Below are 27,178 nucleotides of genomic sequence, written 5' to 3'. Positions count from 1 at the left end.
AAAACAAATAAGGATAACAATTACCTTTACAGTATTATCAAATAGAATAATATACTTAGGAATACGTTTAACAAAAAATATGAAAGATCTGCATACTGAAAACTATAAAATGTTGAGAAAAAAATTGAAGAATACAAAATGGGAAATATATCCTGTGTTAATGGATTCTAAAAATTAATATTGTTAAAATATCCATACTGCACAAAGTGATCTGCAGAGTTAAAGACATTTCTATCAAAATTTTAATGCCATTTTATTTAAAATGTAGAACAAACAATTCTATAATTAGCATGAAACCACAAAAGACCTCCAAGAGCCAAATACTGAGAAGAACAAAAAGGCTGGAAACCTCACACTTCCTGATTTCAAACTATGTTACAAAGCTATAGTCATCAAAATAAATAGTACCTGTATAAAAAGCAATAGAACAGAATAGAGGATCCAGAAATAAACTCACAAATATACCAGTCCCACAGAATGGAGAAAGGATAAACACATCAAGAAATGGTGTAGGAAAAACTAGATATGCACAGACAAAAAGTGAACCTCTCATATCATCACAAAATGAATTTGCAATGAAATAAAGACTTAAACGCAAGAATTGAAATCATGAATTCTCTTAAAAAATAGAAGAAAAACCTCCTTGACACTGGTAGTGGCAATGATGTTTTGGATTTCACACCAAGAACACAGTCAACAAAAGCAAAAAATAAAGAAGTGGAACTATGTCAAAGTAAAAATTTCTGCACAATAGAGGAAACAACAAAATATAAAGGCATTATATGAAATGGGAGGAAATATTTGTAAACCATATGTAGGATAATATGTTACTATCCAAAATACATATCACACTAATCAATACAAAAAATAATCCAACAGCAGAATTAAAAGCATTTTCCTCATTAGTAATTGGGCAAAATATATAAATAGCAATTTTTCCAAAGACATACAAATGGCCAACAGGTATATTAAAAAGGCTCAGCATCACTAATTATCAGAGTAATTAAAATTAAAATCACAATAACGTATCACCTTATCATGGTATTTGGATACCTATTATAAAAACGTCAAAAGATAAAAAGTGTTAGTGTGCAGAGAAAAGAGAATACTTGTACACTGTTGCCGAGCATGTCAATTGGTGCAGTCTTTATGAAAAACAGTACAGAAGTTGCTTATAATTTATAAACTAGAACTGCCATTAGTCCCAATTCAGAGTATATAGCCAAAGGACAGAAAGTCAGTATCGCCAAGGGTATCCACACTCCTCTGATACAGAAATAGATAAACTGAAAGATATATAATTTGGGTTTTAATAAAAAATGAAATTCTTTCATTTACAACAATATTGGTAAATCTTAAAGACATTATGCTAAGTGACATAAGCCAAATACAGAAAGACAAATACTGCACAATCTGTGAAACCTAAAACAGTAAATAAAAATAAAAAAATAAAAAGCCATAGAAACAGGGAGTAGAATGGTAGTTCCCATGGGCTAGGAAGTGTGGAAAAGTAGGGAGATGTCCGTGAAAGGGTGCCCACCTTCAGTTATAAGGTGAATAACTGCTCAGGACCTAATGCACAGAATGGGGACTACAGTTAATAATAATGTGTACTTGGAATTTGTTACAAATATAAATCTCAGGTGCTCTCACTACTCACAGAAATGTATTAGCTATGTGAGGGGTTAATATGTTAACTAGCCTAACTGAGATATACACATCTCAAAACAGTCTATTGTGCACCATAAAAATATACACTTTTCAATTTGCCAACCATAGCTGCATATATGTGGAAAATAATCAAGAGTGACCAGCAGGTCATATCTAGCCACATGGAAACTTGATTTAAAACACTCTTGGCCACTGTTTCCAACTCAACAAGGGAAAGCCTGGAGCACTTATGGTCCCTGGACTTTGACCCTCCTCCCATGGTCCCCTAGGAACAATGCCTTGGGTAAAAGAGACTGAGGAGTGAAGGTTAATCATAGAAGAAAACTCAAGCTTTTTAAAAAATAGAGCTTGGAAACTCTTATTTAATTGCAGAAGATTTCTCCCCAAAAATCAGCGGCACAAGAAAACTGTGAAAACAGTTTACCCCTTCCTGATTCAGAAATGTGTAATAAAGTTTGGTTTGCAGTTTTTAAAAAACAATTAAACAATTATTAGTGACTTAATCAAGTTATACAATAAGTGAACTAAAGTTCATAGGACACACAGATGAGTTTATCAAACTTTACTATTTTATCTTGTCATTTACAACATCCATATAAGCAATGAGCCACATAAGCAAAATTCACATAACCACTTAAGTGTACATTTGTCCTTGTCTCCATATATTTATACTAAGATGAACAGCAAACATAGAAAAAGAAACATCAAAATTCTATAAAAAGAAATCTGACAATATGCATTGTTGTTCATGCCCTTCAGGATCTAGATCAATATTATTGAGAAAACATAGATAGTGATGAATACATTTTCTTATCCTCGTTATAGCCTAAATAATATTGAAGAACTAATGAACAGGTAATATTTCATAGAAAATTAGATTTTATAGTTTTCTCATGTGAAGAATCTGTTGATATGTACTATATATTCAGCATTTGTATTTGGTTTGTTTTATAGCTAATAAAATATTTATATATGAACAACTGAGTACAGTATTGAAATAGTCAGTGTGCTGGCATTCATAATTTTCATAAACACCATTACAGGCAATTAAGTTGTGCCAGAAATATCTGATTTCTAGTACAAAAGGAATACTTAACCAGAGCCTGAAGCTCAAGCTATTTATTGAAAATGTCCTCAATTGCCATAAAAACATTATAATATTAAATAACTCATTTTGATAAATTATGAGTTAAACAAAAAAAACAAATGATACTTTTATGGATTAGGGAATTGCTAATGAGATAGAATGGCAATTGAAGCCCAAAGATCTGAATTCAGGTAAATAATTTTACTCATATTGGTTTTCTGTTGAAGAAAACAATAATTCTGACCATATACTATTTATTGCCGTGGAGTATTTCAAAAATTTGTACATAATATATAATTAATTTTCTAATGGTACAAAAGTAACTACATTCTACAAATTATTAAAATATGGGCTATTGATGGGAAGGGTGTTTCAAATAAAAGAACTTTGAATGAGGTGGTGATACATGGAATAGAAAATCTATGTAAAATCTTTTGCTCATATATGCAACTATTGCTATTTCTGCTTTTCAGAAAAATAATATACTTTAAACACTTAACGAAAACAACTAAAATCACCAAGAAGTTACAAGAATTCACAGAATGCCTAATACAGTTGAAAGGAAATTAAGAAAACTTGCCAGGACTGGAAGTAAATAAAGGTAATGATCCAGAGAACCTAATGAACCTAAGACGCCAGTGCTCCACTCAGATGCATCTGATCACAAGGATGTCAAATCCATGTGGGTTGTTACCTTTTGACAGGGCAAATGGAATAAATGAAGAGAAGCTGCCTGCAGGCATCAGAATGTGGTGTCTCCCATATGTGATGATTAAATTGTAAATTATATTGCACACAGGAGACGAGCTACTGGGGTGAAGCATCAGAAAAAATATATGGCACATAAATCTTAGATATTGACTTTATATTTAACTGTTTAAGTCAATATAATGGAAAAACAAGAAACCAAAATAATATGGAAAGAAACTATGAGCTTATCAAGCTATCTTTGGAAAAGAAGCAAATGAAAAGTAAAGAATTGAAAACGTTTTAAAACAATGTAATGTACAACATACAAATTACATATTAAAATAGACTCAGCTGAAAAGAGGATTAGTAAAGTGAAATGCTGATCACAATTCATGTAGTCATATACTTTATAAAAGGCAAATTAATAGAAAATAGAAGTATATTTATATATGAAGACTAGATTGAGAACAAATTTAAAACATTTAATTGTTTTACCAGACTATCTGAATAGGAAGGCAATATTCAAAGAATCAGTGACTCATAAATTTCAGAAATTGGAAACCAGACATGAATCTTTTAAAAGTTTAGGGTGTAATATATGTAAAAAAGGTAAATTAAGAAATACTTGGAAGAAATAATGGTTTTGGTTATTATGAATACTGCTTAACAAACATGAGAGTGCAGTTATTTTTTGACACACTTATTTTGTTTCCTCTTGATATATACCCAGTAGTCAGATTGCTGAATCATATGGTAGCTGTATTTATAATTCATTGAAAAAAACCCAATCTGGGTGCAGTGGCTCACATCCACAATCCCAGCACTTTGGGAGGCTGAGGTGGGTGGGTCACCAGGTCAGGAGTTCAAGACCATCTTGGCTAACACAGTGAAACCCGTCTCTACTAAAAATACAAAAAAATAGCTGGGTGTAATGGCATGCACCTGTAGTCCCAGCTACTAAGGAGGCTGAGGCAGGAGAATCTTCTGAACCTGGGAGGTGGAGGTTGCAGTTGGCTGAGATTGTGCCATTGCCTTCCAGCCTGGGTGACAGAGCAAGACTCCATCTCAAAAAGAAAGAAAAGAAAAGAAACACCTTCATGCTGTTCTCCCTATATAAGTGGAAAATAATTGTACTAATTTACATATTCACCAACAGTTATAAGTGCCCATCTACAGAATAAAGAAAATGTCATACACACAGACACGCAAACACACACACGCACACACACACAGAAGAAAAATGTTTAGTCATAAAATAGAATGAATTTCCATCATTTGTGTCAATGTGGAAGAGTATAGAGGACATTATGTTAAGTGGAATAAGTCAGGCACAGAAATAAAAAGACCACATCACTCATGTGACATTTAAAGAAATCGATCTCATAGAAGTAGAGAGGAGAATGGTCATTACCAGAAGTTAGAGATGACAGAAGGATGAGGAAATGGGGAGAGGTTTGTCAATGGGTACATGGTTACAGTTAGAAAGGATAAATCCTGGTGTTCTATTACACGGTACAGTGACTATAGCTAAGAAGGTACTGTTTATTCTATCATAGCTTGAAGAGAGGATTTTAGCACAAGGAAATAATAAATGTTTAAAGTGTTAAATATGCTAATGACTGGTTGGATCACTGTACAGTGTATGTGGTACAGTGTGATGCAGTGAAACATCATATAATGAACACATGATAATTATACACATTTACAAAGCACAATGTGATGTTCCTACACTGTAGCATGTAGTATAATGCAGTGAAACACCACATTGTACCCCATAAGTGTTACTGGTTCAGCGAGAAACGGTAGGACACAGAGAAGCTCTAGGTCAGCCATGACCAGCAGCTTCACCTATGTGGGGTAGTGAGAGGAGAAGGGCTGTTCACTCAGCTGAGAGCTGACCCTGATTTTATTCTCTCTGACTGCTAGGTGCCAGCAAAAGTAAGAGACCCCTAACTTTAGGCAGAGGCAGGAAGCAAGGTCATTGCCTCTTAAGATTCCATCTCATGTTGGGGTTGGTGGGAAGAAATCTTGGGGAGACCCATCAGGGGCTGAGTAGGGGGAAGCATGCAGGGAAACATCAAAGACAGTGTGGGACTGCATGTGAATGGGAACTGAGAACACATGGTCTGGCTCCTCCTGGGGACAAGGCAGCAGGGCACAGGTCAACCAGGCCCCCACATGCTCCACCTAGCTGCCAGGCACACATAGTGCCCAGAGCCCCAGCAGCCTCAGGAAATGTTCTTTCTTAATCAGCAAAAGGGGGCTTTAACCTATACCCACGAAGGCACTGGTGTCCACACTCATCAAAGAACAAAACAACTTTTGTGCATGAGATGGGGAAAGAAGGTATAAAATAAAAGAAAATAGTTAAGGCAAGTAGAATCTATGGTCTCTACTTTTTCTGAAGAGGATTTTGAAGGTTTCAGTTTTTAAAGGTGGTACAGCAGGCAGGAGGGAGAAAGGGAAAGAAAAAATAAGAGAGAAGGTATGGCCACATTAGTGTGAGGCTTTGATTAGGCTTGCTGAATCCACACATTTCGTGTGAAAAGGAGCCATTAGAGGAAGGCATTTAGCAAAAGTTTAGTAAATCTGCACTTTACACAAGATAAAGCAAACCCGACATGGAGGAAGCAATCAAGTATGTATTCATCTTGGAGTGGAGGAGCTGGGAAGGGCAGAGGGGAGGGACAAGTTCTAGTCTTGTCTTGTACTGTGAAGATAAGCTGTTAATTTACAATGTCAGGGTGAGCGAGTTCACTTGTGGAGATATCTGGCCTTCTATCTGTAACTATCTGATTATGAAGAGAAGAAAACTTCCCCTTACCACTGTGGGTTCCATAGCATCTGCTCCTTTCAGCAAACCCACTCCCACCCCTACAACTGCTGAACCCCACCAGGATGGCATATGCCAAGAACAGCCTACCAGCACAGCCCAAGGGGTGTGCGTCCTGGAGAAGTTGTGCTGGAACTGGGGGAGGTGCATGTTTCCCAGTCACAGAATCTCCCACATGTCACCATTCATGGCCTCTGTGCCACAGGCTTTCCCACTGTGACACAAGATAAAAATCCCTCCTGAAGGCTGAGAGGCTCACACAGAACACCATACCTGTTTAAGTGGCTGGAGAGGGTAAAAGCCATGGGTGGGAAACTCCCAGCCTTGGGTGTCTTGCTCTAGGACTGATGTGCATCAGACCACAGCCCTGTCAGAGGCATGTGAGTCAGAGCAACTCCATCATGAATGGGTAAAATGAGGCTGAAACCTACTGGGCTGCATTCCTCAATAGTTAAGGCATTCTAAGTCACAGGGTAAGATAGAAGGTCAGCACAAAATACAGGTCATAAAGACCTTGCTGATAAAACAGGTTGCAGTAAAGGAGCTGGCCATAACCCACCAAAACCAAAATGGCCACAAGAGTAATCTTTGGTTGTCCTCACTGCTACACTCCCACTAGCACCATGACAGTATACAAAAACCATGGCAAGGTCAGGAAGTTATTCTATATGGTCTAAAAAGAATAGGCATGAATATTCTACCAGTTGTTTAGCATATCATCAAGAGATAACCATAAAAAAGGCAACCAGCAGCCCTCAGGCCTGTTCTGTCTATAGAGTAGCCATTTTTTATTTCTTTATTTTCTTAATAAACTTGCTAGCACTTTGCACTGCTGACTAGCCCTGAATTCTCTCTTGCTGAGATCCAAGAACCCTCTCTTCAGGTGTGGATCAAGACCCTATCCTGTAGCATATATTTGGTGGCCACGGAAGGGACTATAGTGCAGAAACCCTGACCCAATGCTACCTTTGGGTAAGCGTAGGTTCCTGTAACATCTTTCTGGTGACCATAAAGATGACTATTCTGAGAAAAACCCTGACCAAAAAGCTAACTTTGGGTAAGTGGTGGAGTCTGGTAACGTCTTTCTGGTGAATCCTGAAGGGACAATACTGAAGAGACCCCTGACCCAAAGGCGATAGACTGCAGCACTGATTAGGTGATTTTGGGTAAGTCATTGAGTACCCAGGTAAAGAATGGTATTGGAGGCTGAAAGCAGTGGCTCATGCCTGTAATCCCAGCACTATGGGAGACTGAGGTGGGCAGATCATGAGGTCAGGAGTTCAAGATCAGCCTGGCCAGTATGGCGAAACCCTGTTTCTACTAAAAAATACAAAAATTAGCCAGGCATGATGGGGTGCACATGTAATCCTAGCTACTCAGGAAGCCGAGACAGGAGAATTGCTGGAACATGGAAGCCAGAGGTTGCATTGAACCAAGATCACACCACTATACTCTAGCCTGGGTGACAGAGCAAGACTCTGTCTCCAAAAAAAAAAAAGCATTGGGTTAGAGGAGTTAAGTCTCTCCTAAGACAAAGTGGGAAAAGTGAGTTAGAGGCCCCTCTTAATAAAAGGCAAAGATGCTTGATTGACCTTGGGTTAGAGGCCCAGATCAGAAAGGCTAGAGTCACTTCTAAGATTTAGGAGGATAGAAAACCCTCTCAGTGAAGTTCCTCTCAGCTAGAAAGAGGTCTGGCACTATAGAATGTTAACTTCTACTCTCTTTGAGTTAATCTGTCTTGCACTCTTTGCTGATGGCTGTGGGTAACAGGATTAAGCATGTACAGGATAGTGGGATATGGGAAGCTTTGTCCTTCCTAAAAGGGGAGCATTGAGAGCTGATGGGAATGCTGGAAAGAAGTCCCTTCATGATAGCAGCTACAGCAGCCTGAAGTTTTCAGTGTCGCTGAAATGGCTGGGTCTTTCTCTGGCCTCCCTGATCATTTCATCTTCTCCACCCTGTCACACACAATGCTTTTGTCTATTTCCTTTCCCTTTCCTATCTTTTCTATTATTCAGGGTGGCCATTTTGCCCGGAGACCATGAGTTGAAACTCCAAGTCGGAGGTTAAATTAAAGATGAGGAGGCCCATCTGGGGGCAAATTGAAGACTTGCCAGTTTGATATTTAGTGCTAAGCAGAATGGCTAATGCCCATGTTTTATTACATGTATTTTGCTCTGGCTAGAACAAAAAATAATAAGGAATTTTCCTTTATGATTTGGTTTGGCAACCCAGGGTGATGGTACCAAAAGCAGGATCACTAGGACTGCTCGGGGAAAGAAAACCCAGAAGTTTGTCACGCCAGAAAAACAGTAATTTCTTACCAGGCAGATTTCTGGCTTCTCTCTCTGTGTGCAAATGGTTGAATTTACATACCCATCAGAAGTGTACAAGGGTTTCTTTTTCTCCAGTGCTTACGAACACTGTTATCTCTTGTCTTTTTTCTAATAGCCATTCTAACAGGTGTGTGGTGATATCCCATTGTAATTTCACCTGAAAGTGTAAAACTCCTAGAATAAAACATAGGGGAAACATCTCCTTGACATTGGGTTACACAAAACATTTATTGATAGGGCATTAACAGCACAGACATCAAAAGCAAAAATAAGCAAGTAGGACTACGTCAAACTGAAAAGCTTCTGCATAGCAAAGATAACAGTCAATGAAATGAAAAAGTAGCCTATGGATTTGGAGAAAAAATTTGCTAGCCATATATATGATAAGGGTTAATATGAAAATATATGAAGAATTTCCATAACTGAATAGCAACAAACAACACCCCCAAGATCTTATAACCTGATTTAAAAATGAGCAAAGAACCTGAATAGACACTTTTGTTTTAGATTATATACTAATCTCACACAATAAATATGAGTATTCAGTACAGAAGGTACAGTAATCTCCAACCCTACAAAAGAGCACCCTGAGACATTGGGTCATCATGGATGTCAAAACCCTCATTTTTATTTTATTTTTAAATTTTCCCTTTTCTTCATCTAAACCACCATAAAAATCCTCAAACATAGAAGAACAAAACTTAGAAATAAATTCCTAGATAAAAACAAATTTAAAAAGTAAGCCGAAGAAGAAATATATTGATAGATATATGTTAAGAAATAGAATATATGCAAATAAAAATATTAAATTAATTAAGAATCTTCCCACGAAGAAAGGCCTAGACACAGTTGTCTTCACTGCTGAATTCTACCAAACATAGAGTGAAAAATTACTATCAACGCTTCATGATCACTCCAAAAATATAAACGAGAGAACAGAATCGTGTTTAACAGGGGCCAGGGTGAGGTCACAGATATGTTGACCAAGGGGTACTGAAGTTAGGAAGAGCAAATTCAGGATCTACTGTTTAATATGATATAGTTAATAAAAAATTTTTATATTCTCGAAAATCACTGAGAGAGTAGATTTTTAGTATTCTCACCATAAGAAAATAAGTATGAGAAGTAAGGCATATGGATTGGAGACACCTGGGGCTCTGTCTGCTCTGGGGCTGAGGTCTGAGTACTGCACATTAGCATGTCTCCTGAAGGCAACTTCACGGTTTTCAGTGGATGCTGGCCCTAGGACTTTCAGTCTGTGGGTTCCTCAATGTGGGGATTTGCACCTCTCTGGCCACGTCCCCATAACCAAAGCTGCATTTCCTCCATCCCCAGAAGCAGAGGGCAGTGGAGACTGGATAGGACTTGAATTGGAGGCCACCTCAAAAGACAGGGTGCCACAGGGTTTGGCCTCTCACTTTCAAGCAAAACCAGATGGCCACCTCCACTCCAGCACTGAAGCCAGTCTCCTTGTGATGTCTTCCTCCCTTTCACCTCCCTGCTCCTGCCCTCTTCTGGAGCAGGCCAGAAATCAGGCCAGCCAACCCAGAGGAGGAGGAGGAGGAGGCAGAAGAGGGCAGGCAGTGCAGCCTACACTTTCACCCACACCACTGAACAAGGCTTCAGGGCCAGGCTGAGATCCAGGCTGAGGTACAGGCTGTAGGGCCAGGCTGAGATCCAGGCTAAGGTTCAGGCTGCAGGGCCAGGCTGAGATCCAGGCTGAGGTTAAGGCTACAGGGCCAGGCTGAGATCCAGGCTGAGGTTTAGGCTTCAGGGTCAAGCTGCGGTCCAGACGCACTTGGTGGCCATCTTGTGTCACCCCTCTTTGGCCCGGAACAGCCGCTCCAGCTGCCGCTTCTCCAGTTTCCTATTTACGGAGGAGGGTGTGAGTACTTTCCAGAAGAGTTTTGATCCTCCTGGAGTCCCCACGGCTGAAGAAGGAGACAGTGGCCACTTTTAACACAGTGGACGCCTCCCCACTGCAGCAGCCAACCTTGCCAGTGTACCACTCCCATGGTGCCAGGCTAAGGTGCGCCCCTGTGGCCTCCCTCCCTCAGCCCACCTCCTTCTACTCCCACTCTGCCTTTCCCACCCTTGTGCCCTTTGCCACTCTCCTGGTAATCACAGCGTGCCTCCTGGCTTTGCAGACACCCTGAAGGCGCGGTGATCTTGGGTCCTGCCCAGATCCTACGATCATTTGGGGAGGTGGGGAGAAAATTTGCCACTTCCCAGAAGGAATAGAACAGAACGCCAGCACTCCAGGAAGAAGTCAGGCATCCCGTGGAGACAGTGGGAGCAGCCCACAGCAGCGGGGTTCTGCGGGGTGCTCTGTGGCCTGCACTGGTGTCCTGGAGGCTGAGGCTCTGGCTGGGAATGAGGTTGCCCTCCGGAAATGTGAACCATCCCTTGATTTGGCTGCTGCATTTCTCAGGCCAGCTGCATTCCTGAGAATTGCTACCACTGCATTTCTAAGGTTTTCAATGGTCATCCATTTGGCGCTTTCGCAAAACCTTTCCCTGCAGGGACTCCGAAGTGCGCAGTTGGCAGCCAAGGCTTTCTCATCACCAAGTGATTCCAAAGTAAATGATCTTCAAATAAATTACCAAGTTTCTGTACACAGTGTGCTTTTGTCCTTGTGGAACTGGGTTGAATCTGGAACAAACCCAGCAGTAGATGTTGGTTTTACCAAAGATAATCAATAGGTATAGGAGCTAAGACTATAAGGCAAAAAATTTGTAGAAATACATACACACATATCCAATATGTGAAATATATATACAATAGCATCTTGTTTTCTTCTCTTAAAAAATACTGACTTTTTTCTGTTTAGTATGATGTTAGGTATGCATTTGTTATACATGTTCTTTATTTAGTTGAGGTGCATTTGTTCTATATCTAATTTATTGAGAGTTTTCATCATCAAGCAATGTTGAACCTTGTCAAATCCCTTTTCTACATCTATTTAAATGTTTTAGTTGGTCCCATAGTCTGTCACCTAGGTCAAAAGCACAAATATTTGTATCATAAGGAATTTCCATTTTTAAGGTTTTGAGAAATTTTTATTCTGTTTTCCACAATGATGATACTCATTTACATTGACACCAATCATATGTATGCATTCCCTTTTTCTACATTTTTGCCAAGACTGTCTTTTTTTTTTTTTTTTTTGAGATGGAGTCTGGCTCTGCAGCACACACTAGAGTGCAGTGGGGAGATCTTGGGTCACGGCAACCTTTGCTTCCTGGGTTCAAGCGATTCTCCTGCCTCAGCCTCAGATGTAGCTGGGATTACAAGCACATGTCACCACACCTGGTTAATTTTTGTATTTTCAGTAGACCCCTGACTCTGTTTCCCCTTTTCTGCCCACCTGTGCCCCCACTGCAGCCCTGGACCTTCCTCCTGGGGGTTCTCCTGGGGGTCCTCCTGGGGGTCCAGGGCTGCAGCACCAGCAGATAGCAGCATCCCACCTCTTAGGACTTGCAGCAGCCCCATCAGGAGCCAGGGCTCCAGGGAGAGTGAGACAGGGTGGGGTGGGCCAGGACCCATCCTCAAAGAAGCAGATGCAGACACCAAGGTTATACAATTCACTCATCACACCCCCCCCCACAAACTTCCAAGCCAGGGAAGGGGCAAGCAGGGGCAAAGTCCCAGAGATACCAGCCAAGACTTTTGCTCCAGAACGCAGGGGATGCTTTCCTAGGAGGAACATCATTGCCTTCACCAGCCACCAGGAAAGCCATTCCTGTCTACCCGGATTCCCATTACCACCGACTTCATGTACATTCCAGTCCAGAGTAAACAAGAGACACCCAGGCCTCAGTCCCCGTGGGAACACTCAGAGCTCACCAGACAGAGAGGCACACTCTACAAATCTCAGGGCCCACCACATCAGTGGTGGAGTCAACAAAGGAAGATCCCTATGAAATGCACCCCTAAAGTAACCAACCAATCCAAGAAAAAATATGTCTCAGGGCTCCATTGGTCCTTCCCCCTGGGTGGCCCTGCCCCCGTTTGGCCAGGCCCAAGCACACTCCTCTACTGTGTTCTGCTCAAAAGGACCCTGTCTACCAGAGCAGAGCGCTCTCTCTCCAAGGCTCTATCCCTCTTGCTCCCTAGCTCCTTCACCCTCTTTCTCTTTTTTTTAAATATTATTTTTATTTTTTAGACAGAGTCCCACTCCGTTGCCCAGGCTGGAGTGCAGTGGACCAATCTTGGCTCACTGCAACCTCTGCCTCCTGGTTCAACTTGTGGTCACATCAACACTTCTGCTGGTATAATCTGTTCCAGCTGCAGAGCATAGCTGGCCTGCAAATCAAGAACCAGAACGAGGACAGGGAGGAATAACTCAGTGGGTTGGATAATGTGCAAATCACTATACCTCTTGCTATCAATCTACTTTTTCTTCACTCAGAATATTTGGAAGAAGAAAGATTTATCTTTAGCAAAACAGCCAATCAGCCACCCTCTGAAGAACTAGTTTGTCTGATTATCTTCTCCTGAAGCCTAACCCTCTGAGCAGTAATGCTTTGTAATCATGACATTATGTATTTTTGAAACTTCTATTGCCCACCATAGAGTGGCAATTTGAACACCTAATGTTAAATAGCTACTGCTTTTGTTCACTGCTCCCCTAAAAATATCCCTTAGATTTAAAAATATTCCTGAGCATTCTTGTTTATTATTCTTGCATTTCAAATGCTTCTATGTGGCCTGGAATGTACGCATATACAAAATAATACATATCACTCTGTCAACAAAGTACTTTATAGCCTCAATTCCAGATGCAGTATAGCTCCAATCAAATATGAAATATAATACTACCTACTGATATAGGCATAAGTTAAAATGGTAGAGGCTTAACTAGTCATCCAGCATTGAACTTCATCCTGATTAGAAACTCTATTGATTTACATTGAAATCAGTTAGAATTGTATCCCAACCATTTAAAATTCAGCCATAATTGAATACTCAATAATCACTACATACACAGTGCAAGTGAGCTGATATTCTCTTCTCCTGGCATGGCAACCTTTCAGGGACAGGTGCAATCATAACTGCAACCTCATTACGTAACCTGTCACCTTCTAAAATTCATTGTTCCACTAAGTACCCAAATCCAAAGCTATGGTTGGAATATTTTCCTTCTCTTTTATGCATAAACTGACTTGGAAAATTCTATGACTACCCAACATGTTTTCAGATAACATTGTTTTAGAAAAGACAAAGGGGAAGAATGTGCCATACACTTGTAGCACCAATTTTGTTTTGCTTTTTACAGAATTGTGTAGTGAGTTGGAGATTCATCCCATACCCCTCTCCATTCCTCTTTTATTACATGTTGCTGAGGTGAATTTGCTAAAACCCAGAATTCTGTTAACTCCTCAGATCAGAATGGAAGTTATAGCATTTTATGAAATGCATATGGTAATTTTCACCCATTGAAAAAGCTGTAGAATTTTGCTAGATGTAGACTAGTGAACCTCATGGGCTGTAGCCTAGAGAAATAAAATTTCTGAATGGCAGGAGAGCTGATCTTTCACATGTTTTATACGTATACTATACACACTTTTATTATTGCTTATTTGTTGGTGGGTGGCAAAATTGTGGTTTATTTAAAATAGAATCAAAATTTATGTGACATTGACTAACAAATCTACAGTGTTTAGATGTTATATCAAGCAACTGTCTTTGTTCAAATAAATGAGAAACAAACTAATGACTTGCGAGAGGATTTTCTTGTTTGAGATGGAGTTTCGCTCTTGTTACCCAGCCCGAAGTGCAATGGCGCGATCTCGGCTCACCGCAACCTCCACCTCCTGGGTTCAAGCAATTCTCCTGCCTCAGCCTCCCGAGTAGCTGGGATTACAGGCATGCGCCACCATGTCCAGCTAATTTTTTGTATTTTTAGTAGAGGCAGGGTTTCATCATGTTGACCAGGATGGTCACGATCTCTTGACCTTGTGATCCACCCACCTCGGCCTCCCAAAGTGCTGGGATTACAGGCATGAGCCACCCCGCCCAGCCTGCAAGAGGTTTTTACCTCTCTGAGAAAGAAAAACATCATGATACAAAATGAGTGAATTTTGAAAGCTGAATTTGAACATCTCTGATCACACTCTTCTAGTTCTGCCCATAACTGGTCTCCTTCCACATAAGGCTAAAGGAGAGAGGCTTAAAATTGGTGAAGTCACTCTTGAACGAGAACCAGTTATTTTATGGGTCTATGTTCATATGTCAGAATAAGCCATTCTTTTGTCATTTTTAAGTCAAAAATAGTTGCAGCAGTGAGCAAAATGTGTGGAGCACTTTTTCAATAACAGTACACACAGACATGCTTTAAGGTTATCAAACTGTTATTGGATACAGCTAATGTGCAGCATCATCTAAGATTCCTGATTATCATTATGACTGATTAAAAGAAAAAGTATCGGATGAAGCAAAGAAAGGAAAACAAAACAAAAAATTAGCACTTTTCACTTTATTTATTTTGTCAGAGAGAAGCATTTAACACAGTTGTTTTGGTAAGAAATAAGAAAGTGCTAATTAAGTTCTTGTCAAATAAGCATCTGTCTTCTCGCCATTGCTGATAAATTTCAACATGTAGGATATGCTAACGCAGCTTAGTAACTTTATTGTTTTGACATAAAACATAAGAATCTTAGTACAAAGTGTTTAGATCAAATTACATTTATGGCCTAAAAAGAGAGACTGTTGCTAATGTCTCTTGTCAAGAGGAACATAATTCCCTGTGTCAGATTATCACTCTTATTTACATCTAAATCTGGAGTATAACCATGTGTGGGAGAGTAATAAGTGGATAAAATCTGTTTCTAAAGTACTGTTTTCACTACGTAATATTTTAAGAAAGGTCCTACCCTGCCATTATTTTTACATTTTTTTCTGTGATGAGAAAATAATAAATATGGACAGTTAATCTCTAAAGAGAAGGTTTTAGCATCCAACTCACCTGACAAGATTTTCCTTGTCTCCAGGTCCCTTACAAAGTTACATATTCAGTTCTTCAATCTTCAGCCTTGGGCTTCTGCTGCAACAACGACTGCCTTTGTCTTCTCTCTCTGGGAACTCTTTCCTGCCATAAAAGGTAAAATAAAACAACAATAGAAAATCAGGATATGAGGGAAACAATTTTAAGCAAGAAAATTTCTGAAACTTCACACTGTGTAAAAGTGCTTAACTTATACCAACCTCATGTTTTTCTTCCTCAGAAATGAAGCCTCATTTTCCTCCTCTGGTTTTCTGGGGAAAAAAATCTAGTGTTTAATTAATGATAAAAATAAATTTCCTTTGTTAAACATTCTTGCTTAAGTTAGGTACTTAAAAAATTAGCTGTTTCTACTTAATACTATGTTGGGTCACTGCATTTTGTTACCATTTATGCCACAGGAAAGAAAAAGTAACCAATTAAATATACTTTATAGTACTCCACTTGTAAATAAACATGTATCTGATAGAAAAATTTAATTCTAACATATTATTTTAAAGAATTTTCTCAAAATTTCATAATTGTCCATAATTATGATTTATGTAGAGCATTTAAGTTTTCCTAACTTATCACATATGACTTCTACAGCTAACTCATACCATGCAATCTACCCCTAGATAATGAAGAGTCAACTAAATTAGTCATTCAAAAAGACTAAATTTATGAACTCTCTGTTTTCATTTATGTTGGCAATCAGTGTGTTTTAATTATATTAGGAAAGTAATTAGGAAGAACAATGAAGACTTTATCCAGAAAAGGCCTTTAAATGCTGACCCTACACCTACTATGCTTACTTCAAAAGAACAATACTGATACTTGCTCCTTGATATGTCTACCATGACCCATAATCACTGGCATCCCCTGCATGCCTGCTAGAAATACAGAATTTCAGGCCCACTCCAACACACGAATTACAATCTGGTTTTCACCAAGAATCCTAAGTAGATGAAACACACATAAGTTTAAGGACACCAGTGTAGTCCCTCAAGGGGTCCTCAGGACGGGATGGTCCGTCCAGCCCTAGATGTGCCACAGGACCAGGGGGCCTTGGAAGAGATTGATTGTAGGTGTGTTGCACCCCTCTTCTTTCCCAAGGAGTTATCCACCTCGGGATGGGCAGGTGATTAGGACACCTGCAGGTGGGAGCCAGACCCCCTACACTGAAGCTTTAGAAACCACAAGGAAGACAAGGAACGCAGGGCACTGCAGCCCCAAAACTGAGCCAGATGCTGACCCGCACCTGCAGGTAGGTGGACTACAGAGAAACGGCGCTGGAGTTCACTGGCCACACTCCTGTCAGCATGTCGTACCCCCACACACTGCACACACACATCAACACACACAGATACATGCATATATACATACTCACACACACAGAGAAAGACGCATGGAGACATCCAACACTCGCACAGAAACAACACTGCCAGGCAGCTCCTGAGGCTGTGCGGTTCTGCTCTCTGCCGGGAAGCCTCTAGTGGACAGAGCAGCCCCGCAGCAGGCAGACCATACCTGGAAATCCCAGCCGGGACGGCTTTCAAAGAGAGGCCCCTTCACACTGTCTGTGCAGGTCTGAAACATTCTGGGGATACTTGGGTACCGCCCTGGGCATCCGTGGAGCCCCGCCAGAACTTTTCCCAGCCTGGTTTGGCTTGCCAGATTCCTAAAATCGTGGGACCCTGGCGATGGTCTCCTGGAGAGGGGTTGAGGTTGCCCAACGTTGAGGCAGAAACAGAGGACCCCTGCTCTGCCAAGCCGCTGTTACCGTTCCCCAGGCAACAGTGGCAGTCACTGTGACGCGAGCCCCAGCTCCGCCCCTGCGCTTGTGACAGGCTGCTTGAGCATGCACATTGCGTGCCGGCTGGGGAGCAGCCATGTTGACGCTGTCCAGCTGCTGCCGCACAGGTACATGTTGGAGGCGGTGCCAGGGGAGGCCCTAGGAAGGAGGCTGCAAGTCACAAGCAGCGCAGGACACTGATAGTCCTGACTTCACTACCTCCTTGAGCTGACTCTCCTGTTCGGGTCGGGTGTAGGAGGAGTGCCCTTCAGACCGTGAGGTGGGCACTCGGGACTGCTCTTCTCATTGGATTCCAGATTGGATGGAGTGGGCAGGGATCGGGTTCCATGGGGATGGAAATTCAGTTTGGTGAGGTGAGGCGGTGGTCGCTGGACCACAGAAACATACCTGAGACCATCGGGGAGGGTGTCAGCAGTCCGTTCCGCAGCTCCATGAGCTGACTGACCCCTTTGACCTGGGCCACCCACCAAGGGCCCTGCCTTGGTGTCCAAGGCATATGGGCTTAACAGTTCTTTAATTAATGCAATGCTTTCCAAATTGCGGTTTGCAGTATCAATGTGATCTCTAGCAGAACTAGTTCATTTGTTGCCATGGTATCAAATATGTTAGAAAGATTTGATTAGTGTTTCATACTTTTCCTAATGTACTTAGCCTTAGGAATGCTCAGATTTTCAAAAGTCCTGAATGTTCCTTTTTAATGACATATTATTGAGAGATTGAGACAGGCTAATAATTTACTATTAATATATATCTAATATAGAATACAAATTCAATATAAAATGTAACCAGTGAAGCCTCTTTATTGTAGGTGAACTTTCTCTCCTTGTGCATTACTGAATGGTGGTTGCCTTGACTTGTGCCTTTTATCTTGTGCAGTGAATTGTTCCTGCAAAGGGGACCAAATATTGCTAGAGGACAATAGATGTATGAGTAAATAAAGAGAACTGAAATGTTATATGACATCTGTTTCAAATTCCACATACATAACTGAAATTGTGTTAGTGTATTCATGAAGTTGTGCTCTCTTTCAGTATTAGAAGCTCAGTCAGGTTATCTCCATGATCTAAAGAAAACTGAGTTCACTGTTCTGCTTAGTTATGGCACCATGTGCTAGATAATGATAATCAAAATGGTAACAAATGTTTTCCTCTCCTGGTTGTGCACTGGAAAATGTTGGGCTAGCTAGAGAAGTGTCTGCACACAATGATCATCTGAAAACTTTTAGTCGTGGCTTTGTGAATTGAATCAGTAGCTAAAGTAATTGAGGCTGACATAAACTAGCATGCAGGCAGCGAATCAGTAGCCTTGCAGTAAAACCACCCACAGTCCATCACAGTATGTAAATGAGAGAGCATGCAACTTACTTTTAATCATTTCCAAACTGTTAACTAAGAATGTAACAGTGCAGTCTTGCATGATATTTATACCTCCCAAAGGCATTACAGTCTTTAATTAGTACGATTACAATATACACTTATTAACATCTAAGTTTCCAAAACTGTTCCAAAATAAATCAGAGTTCAAGTGTTCCAATATTGCCATGAAAAATTAGCAAGTCAAATTTTAAAAGGTTAATTTCCTTTAATATTAAGACAATTTGTGTATAAGGTGGGAGAGAAGTATCTTGTTGGAAATTGGTAAACTCACTTAAGGATATTTCAAATTTCATGCATTTTTTTCTTTCTTTATCTATTAATATATTCTCATCTCATGTATTTTCATTGAGAAAATTAATAGAGTTGGATATGTCCACATTATAAAAATCAGTATTTTTCATTTTCTTCTTCAGCCTTTTTTCTGTCTTTCCAGTAGACGGATCTTCTCTCTTATCTGCTCTTTAATGCAAGTGCTTGGTCATAATTTTCATTGTCTTGCAAACTATTACACAGTATGTAAAATAACACAGACATATTTTCTCACTGTACAAATTAATACCACAGGCTAAAAGGGCACCTCTTAGCATAAAAAGTAAAAGTTGTTTTACTTAAGACAGTGCTAAAGCAAATGAGAAAATGATGCAATTAGTCAGAATTTTAAATGCAGATGGCCAATTTTCTATATTTAGGGCCACAAATTCACATATTCCTTTGTCACTTAACACTTCTCTGAATTGCTCAGGCAATTGCTTAAACCCTTTAAGTTTGCCTTTGTGGTTTCAGTTGTAATGGTCTGGATCTGGTGCCATCTGTAAGCCTGGAGTGTTAGCCATGCATTGGAATCACTCATGTTTCTTTCACAGGTCACTGCAGGCTAGTAGGGAGGCAATTCCTTAGTCAAAACTGCAAAGCTTACTTCTGTACAGTGGTGACCTGTCCTTGGTGCATAATAAATTCTATACAAATGTCCCTACTAAGCTGCTCTCTATTGATGAGAGGAAATGAATTAGGAAGGAAACTGTCATTTTAAGCAAGGATGATTGTATTCACGTGGAACTGTAGAGTGATATTGGATCCCTCAGAGCTGACAATCTGTTATAGAGGCCAATGATATCCATTGTGCATTCATGTTGAGATTCTATTGCAGTCCAGCAGAGAGATTAGAAAGTAACTCTTGTCTTCTCCTTGTCAAATTCATCTTTAGGATATGAGAATGTTTCTGGCATATCTGTGTCCTCATCTGAGTGATTTTACCCAGAGTAGTTCATGAATGTTAATGGCAGCATTAAAGGGATGAAAAGCCATGTACTAACACCTACCTGGGGACAAAGGAGCAAAAACCATTTGTTGCCATAACTGCTGACAAAAAAATTAGGCAATTTCCTTGCATATAACATTGCTAATCTTATTGTAATCCATAACAGAAATAGATACAGTAAATGTAATAAGATGAAGTAATTGCTGTGCAGGAGAGTAAGGTCAGCTGAACAACTATGTTTCCAGAAAGAAGCAGAAAACACTCAATACTATTACACCAGATGAGCATACATTAGGAAGAGTTGTATTCCCAAAATATTTGTTTTTGTATAATGTAAAAAATATATTTATCTTTGAATAGTTTTTCTTTTTCCCAAAGACATTAAAATCATAAAAATTACATATGGCCATTTCTATCACAACAATAATTTTTTCATTGGACAAGAGACAGTAAATAAGATATACTTAAAATAGGTGAAATAAGTCAATAGACTTTCTATAAGTGGCTGAATTTTCTTCTATACTGAGATGATTGCAGTTAGCATTATTACTATCTTTTTAATTTTTTAAATTTAATTATATTTTTAGTCCTTAATTCTTTGCTACCTTGTCTAAAATGACTTTTTCCCTTAGCTAATGACTGATCAATGAAGTTTAAACTGCATCAAGAGAAAAAAAATCATTGGAATATGTTGTTATCATTGAAAGAGTTAAATTAGAAGTCAAACATGATGCAGGAGCAGAAAACCAAATATCATATCTTCTAAATTATAACTGAGAGCTAAACATTTGATACACTTGGACATACAGATGGCAACAATGGACATTTGGGTCTATTAGGGTGGGGAGAGAAGGAGGTGGACAAGGGTTAATAAACTAACTATTGGTACGATGCTTAGTACCTGGGTGACAGGATCAATCATATCTTAAACCTCAGTATTATACAGTAAATCCATGCCACAAACCTGCACATGTAGCCCCTGAATCTAAAATAAAAGTTGATATAATAAAAAGAAGTCTTAAATAAATAGACCTTCCATTAAATTAATTAAATTCTGGAAATAATAAAGAAATAAAACCTTGGAAGCTTCAAATAGTATTCATGGATATTTAATTAAATATTCCTGAAATAAAGCTCAAAATCAGATACTAAATTTTAAAATTAAGCTATATTCTTTATCTAGCAGAGTTGAATGAGTTTTACTTACCTCCAACATAATTATTACAACTGGATTTAAATGTACAATCATTCAGCAAGCAATGGGGTGAGGACATACATGCAAGCAGACAGCACACCCCAGAAATTGGATCCCAAAGTTTTCTAGTAAATCTATTATTGAATAATAAAAACAAGTCCATTGTCCTCACTAGAGACCCATCAAAATAGGGATCACATATTGCCATTATAAGGATAAAACTTACCTATAGAAAAGACCTTTTCATACTTGAGACTCTTGGTTTACAAATTAGAACAAATCACCTAAAAACTCAAAGTTTTAATTTCTAATAAAAAGTCTGAGATTTAGAAATCAGACTGTCTGACAGTGATCAGTTGGAGTTCCTAGCATCAGGTGCACATGCTTTCCATGTGGCCATTTTCCTCCAGCACCTCATCCTGCCAATTCTTGTACATTTCATGGAGTAGGTGCAGTCATCCATGGTAGCAAGAATGGGTCTGTTCCTGGATACCTCCCACACATGGATCAAACTAGTGGCTGATGAGGATAAGGGAGAAAAGTAGCAACTATTTATTTGACTTAGATGATTCACATCAAGCATTTAAAGATGGGTATTCTATGCACTAAAAAAATTAGTATATTGAAAAATATATAATAGTTTCCGTTAAGACAACACAAAAACTCTTTAGAGATGTAGAGAGCTCATTTAACCCATTCCTTTAAAAATTACTTTTTTTTAAATTTTTTATTGGATTATAGGTTTTGGGGTACATGAGCAGAGCATGCAAGACAGTTGCGTAGGTACACACATGGCAGTGTGCTTTGCTTTTCTTCTCCCCTTCACCCTCATTTGGCATTTCTCCCCAGGCTATCCCTCCCCACCTCCCCCTCCCACTGGCCCTCCCCTTTTCCCCCCAATAGACCCCAGTGTTTAGTACTCCCCTTTCTGTGTCCATGTGTTCTCATTTTTCATCACCCACCTATGAGTGAGAATATGCGGTGTTTCATTTTAAGATCTTAATTTTTTGTAAAGAAATGTAATTTCTGTACTGTCTTTAAAATTAAAGAACTGTTGCTCTTTAATTTTACACTTAGATAAATTTTAGTTTATCTTCATAATGTAAATTTTAAAAGTAATTGTAATGGGTTCAAAAAATGTTTGCCATTGCGTGAAAGCGTTGACTTGTTTTTTCTTGCAGCTAAAAATTCCTCCTGCAACATTTATTCAGAGTTTGAATGTGGAAATGGTGAGTGTATCAAGCACCAGCTCACTTGTGATGGCATTCCCCATTGTAAGGACAAATCACATGAAAAACTGCTCTACTGTGATAAGTGTCCAATACGGGGTTTGCTTATTTCAGATAGTTTTCTGATTCCTTTTACAATTTTTGGTTTGCTTGTCTCTGTTTACTTTATGTGGATAACTTCTTTAATGTCTCTCATAAACCTGTTGATCTAAAGTAATTGACTTAGATTTGCTTGTGTTAAAATGAGGCATTTTATCTTCTATCTGGTAGCCATGATATTTACTAACTAATTTTTGCATGATTTTCTATCCACAAAATAGGTTTTTCTTAAAGAGATGGGAGTCGCATTATGTTGCCCAGACTGATCTCAAACTCCTGAGCTCAAGCAACTTCCCACCTTTGACTCACAAGTTGTTCAGGTTTGAACACCACACTTAGCCAGAAAATGAATATTTTTCAAAGTAGGAGCTAATCTTTTAACTTCCTAATTATTCATCTTTAACAATAGGTTTTAGGCTTACTTTCCTTAAAATGTAACTCAGAAATTTCAGTGATTTTTTAATATTACAGGATTACTCTGAAGTAAAGTTGCACCAATAGGCAATAGCACATTTTTAGGTTGTTATCAAAGTCTTGTCAATTCTATTTATGTCTCCAAGATTAGCATGGTAGCTAGTGTCCTTTGGTACTAAGGCTTATTGCCTTAGGCATGGCCCACATCATACATTGAATTCCACTACCTATGCTTCTGTTGGCAACACCTAGTGATAATTAACCTCTATCCTCCCTGAGGAGTAGAGATTGGCTTTTCCACTGTAGTAAGCAACTGAGATTTACCTTCATTGCAATAATATTTTTTCTTGGAAATTTGTCTTTTTGTAATCATTGATAATCATTATATATTTGATCCAGAATTTTAACAACTTGGTGTGATTTATTTTTGCTTCTGGAAATCTAATGGCATTGAGATTGTGTGCTATGCAAAATTTAGGAATCTATATCTGAAATTGCTGCATTTTATATCTACTCTTCTATTCCATTATCTGGGTAATAATTACACCTAAATAATTAATGAAAAGTTAGAACAAGAGGAAGACTGAATCTGTGAGTTCCACAGACAGTCCTGTCATTCTATTTTATTACAGAATAACACACCATCATTTAAAATGAGAGTCTAGTATAATTTGGCCATAACTGATCTATAACCAATGGCCTAAATAATTTACCTGAAATAATATATTCACTTTAATAAATGGTTATATTCTATACAATATATAAATATTAAAACAGATAAAATTTTTTGTAATCAATTCACAGGTTTGCATTTACCATAAATTGACTTGACATTATATTTCATGTTATTTTTATCTTTGTAGAAGTCACATGATATTTGTGTAGAGCAGGAGTTGGCTAACATTCTCTATGAAGGTTCAGCTAGTAAATATGCTAGGTTTTGTGGGTCATATACACTTTCTGTTACATATACTCTGTTGTTTATTATTTACCATCATTTTAACATGTAAAAATTATTCTTAGTTCAAGAGCCACGTAAAAACAGTCTCACAGCCTAGATATGTCATATGGGCAATAGTTTGCCAACCCCAGGTGTAGAGTATGGGCTTTGGACTCACATCTGAGGTTAAATCTGTGTTTCCAGACCTTCTAGTGTAACTAGACTAGTGTCCAAACCCTAGTGTGCTAGGGTAAGCAACATAACAAAACTCTAAGTTTTAGTTTTCTACTATGAAACAACTCGCTCTTATAGCTGTTCAGAGCATTAAGCCAGAATGCATTTATCTACATATATTCAATACAGAGCCTGGGGCAAAGCTGGCATTTAATACATGGCAGCTATTATTATTTTAAATGGTAGCTTCTGCCCCAAATCAAAGAATGTCAAGAACCCTTAATAATGGTAAATAGAACTCAGAAGGTAATTCTTTCTCAGGGAATTCTGTAGATATTTTCATTTTTAAGAGAAATGTATTGACATTTAGATGACTCCATGAGACACTGATTCAGGAATACATGATTTGTTGCTTTTTTTCTTGTTATAAAATCCTTGCAGATAGATGCCAAGGATATAGAAAATGGATGTTGGAGTGTTTTTGTTACTTTTGAGGTTCATATTTATTTCTTCAGAATGAAATATGTGATGAATGTTTATTTCTGTGCTACTTTACAGAAGTACCAGAAACAATAATGTGGGCATAACTTGAAAAGATCTCCAGGCATCAATCACTAAAGTTAAAACACTAAGTCAAAAAGGGTCCTTGCTGAATGAACTACTCTTTGAAAATTCATAAACATGCTAATCCAGAGCTTTTATACAGCACAGCACTTTTTTATAGATCCATAACACAGACATTGTCAATGAAATATCTGTGATTTCCATTTTGTACAAATGCTTCTATATGATCTCTGGTTGAGTTTCTACTTTTATTTATAAGAAAATGGAAGCTGTTAAAGAGGCTTCAAGCATTGCTATAATCACCATTGCATTCCACATGGCAAGTTATGTGATGGAGAAAATGACTGTGGAGACAACTCTGATAAATTAGATTATAAAGAGAAATACTTGTTCCATCAGTATAGGAGTATTGGTGTGCTAAGTGTTTCCAGAACTTTTCCAACATTTGTTTCTGAGAGATCTATGGTATGTAAGAACCAGTAACATCTAGGGATCACTCTTTGGTAAATGCTGCTGGAATGTAGTTGCTAAAGTTATGTGAATATTGTCAATATGTTCTCTATTTCTGTTTTCTACTCTTTGCTCACTTTAAAACTCTTATAATTTCTTACCTCTTCAGTTCCACCTTGCTGGATCTGAACATCTCTACCAGAATGAGTAATATTGAATTTTTCTGCTCTGAAAAATGTTCCATTTTGCTCCTTAGTTCTCTGTTTTACTCATGACCACATTTTCCTTACCACTGGACAGGAAACCTTGGTGGTCTCCTTAATTTCTCCTTCCCACATATTCAGTTACCAACAAATATTCCAGTTATTTCAAATAACTTCTATTTCAATCCACTTTAAGCCTGGATTCACAGAATATCCCTTTACTAAGTTTTACTGCCTATGCTTTTTTCAGTTCATTTCTATGTTATCAGTCATGCTAATACTGTTTAACATTTTCACAAAGTGATTATTATAATAGATGATCAAGCCAAACTACCTGAGTTAGAAAAAAACTGGTGCCCGAACATTTATTGTCTATATTTGGGTATGACACTTAACTGATCCATGTCTCAGTTTCCCAGGCAGCAAGGTAGGAAAAATAATTAAATAAGAATAACAATATTAAATTAGGTTAAAACAAGATTTGGCAATAGTGAATACTATGTTGGAACTGGCTATAAAATATGTGTATTGCACTGATAAAGAATTGTTTAATGGAATACAATGTTTGTAGAATAAATGCTGTTTTAGTCTGACATTAAAAGCTTTCTTAAATCTAGACACAACAGTTATTTCTAAACCATTATCACTTTAAAGTCTTTTCATTCAATGAACACACTTTATTGAGTGCAGTCCATTAAGGTTCAAGACACAAAATTCATGAGACATGAGCCTGTACTCAAGAATATCAAATTCTAATCCCAAGACAGCCATGCAAGCAGGTGAAGATATATATATATATATATATATATATATATATATAGTGCTGTGATTGGACACATAAGAACACCACATGTGTTTCTGTTTTTTGGCATGGAAGTGTCCTCAAAGATTTCACAGACTATACTGAATTTTAGCTGAGTCTTAAACTAAATATAAGGTGGAATGAATGAAACAAAAGAGAATTCCAAGTCAGGGACTAGCATTGAAACTGAAAGTAATTTGATATAGTCATAGACAGATTCCATGTAAGAGAGTAGTAAAAACAGAGAAGGTACAGGAAGGAGCCAGGGCATAATGGTGCATTTTGTGCCATGTGAAGTAACTCAAACTTTATCTTGTAGTAACCGGAGAGTCACTGAAGATTTAAAGCAGGCCAAGTACAATCAAATTTACAATTCAAAAAGGAAAAAGAAGAATAGGATTATGTTAATAAAACCTACAATAATAAGATTTGTTTGTGTGGGAATGGGGATAAGACAATAAGGATAGTTTGCATTCTGAAGTTGGAGCACTTGAAGAAATCTGAAGGAAGCTGTTTCAGAGGCTTGTAGATAGGTAGAGATTTGGAACTCAGGTAATAGATGTTGATCAGAAGTATTGATTTGGGACACATTAAAGAGAAAAACTCAGAATAATGATTGCATTAGTAGAGTGCATCCAAATTACTTATTGAAATAACAAATTATATATGAAAATGAGAAGCAGCCTGCTACACTAATAGAAGGACCTGTTGAAGAAATTATTTTCTCAAGAAAATAATTCAGCATTTTCAGGTGCTACAGGAAAAGCAAGAGGTCAGGCATGAACTGGAGGTATCCATTGTATTTGGCAAATAGTAGATACTCTCTTTATTAAATTCATGGGTGTCAGTTCAGTGGATAGCAGGGGAAAGCAAGAGCACATTGGATTATGGCAGAAAATGGGTGGTGAGGGAGTAAAGACAGTGAACCTATGCTGTTTTTAGAAAAGATTGATAAAGGAAAGGTATAAAGTACAGTTGTGTGAGAGGGCTATGCAGAGTTGAGAAAGATGGCAGTATGTGTGCAAATTGTTTTGTAGCTGTATGGAATGTTGGGAAATT

General features: G+C 38.5%; 1 long non-coding RNA gene across 1 annotated transcript; it reads right to left on the bottom strand.

The window, feature by feature from the left end:
• Positions 1–122: 122 nt before the first annotated feature.
• LOC118152154 (uncharacterized) lies at positions 123–17,410 on the bottom strand. The gene is made up of 4 exons (XR_004740532.3): positions 17,130–17,410; positions 15,824–15,874; positions 15,585–15,707; positions 123–8,791 (listed from the first exon to the last, which is right to left on the bottom strand). It is a non-coding gene; the product is annotated as an uncharacterized LOC118152154 (long non-coding RNA).
• Between the last annotated feature and the right edge of the window lie 9,768 nt (positions 17,411–27,178).

This window comes from Callithrix jacchus, chromosome 3 (assembly GCF_049354715.1).
Source record: "Callithrix jacchus isolate 240 chromosome 3, calJac240_pri, whole genome shotgun sequence".
Lineage (NCBI taxonomy): Eukaryota > Metazoa > Chordata > Mammalia > Primates > Cebidae > Callithrix > Callithrix jacchus.
This window is presented reverse-complemented; position numbering and strand designations above follow the sequence as displayed.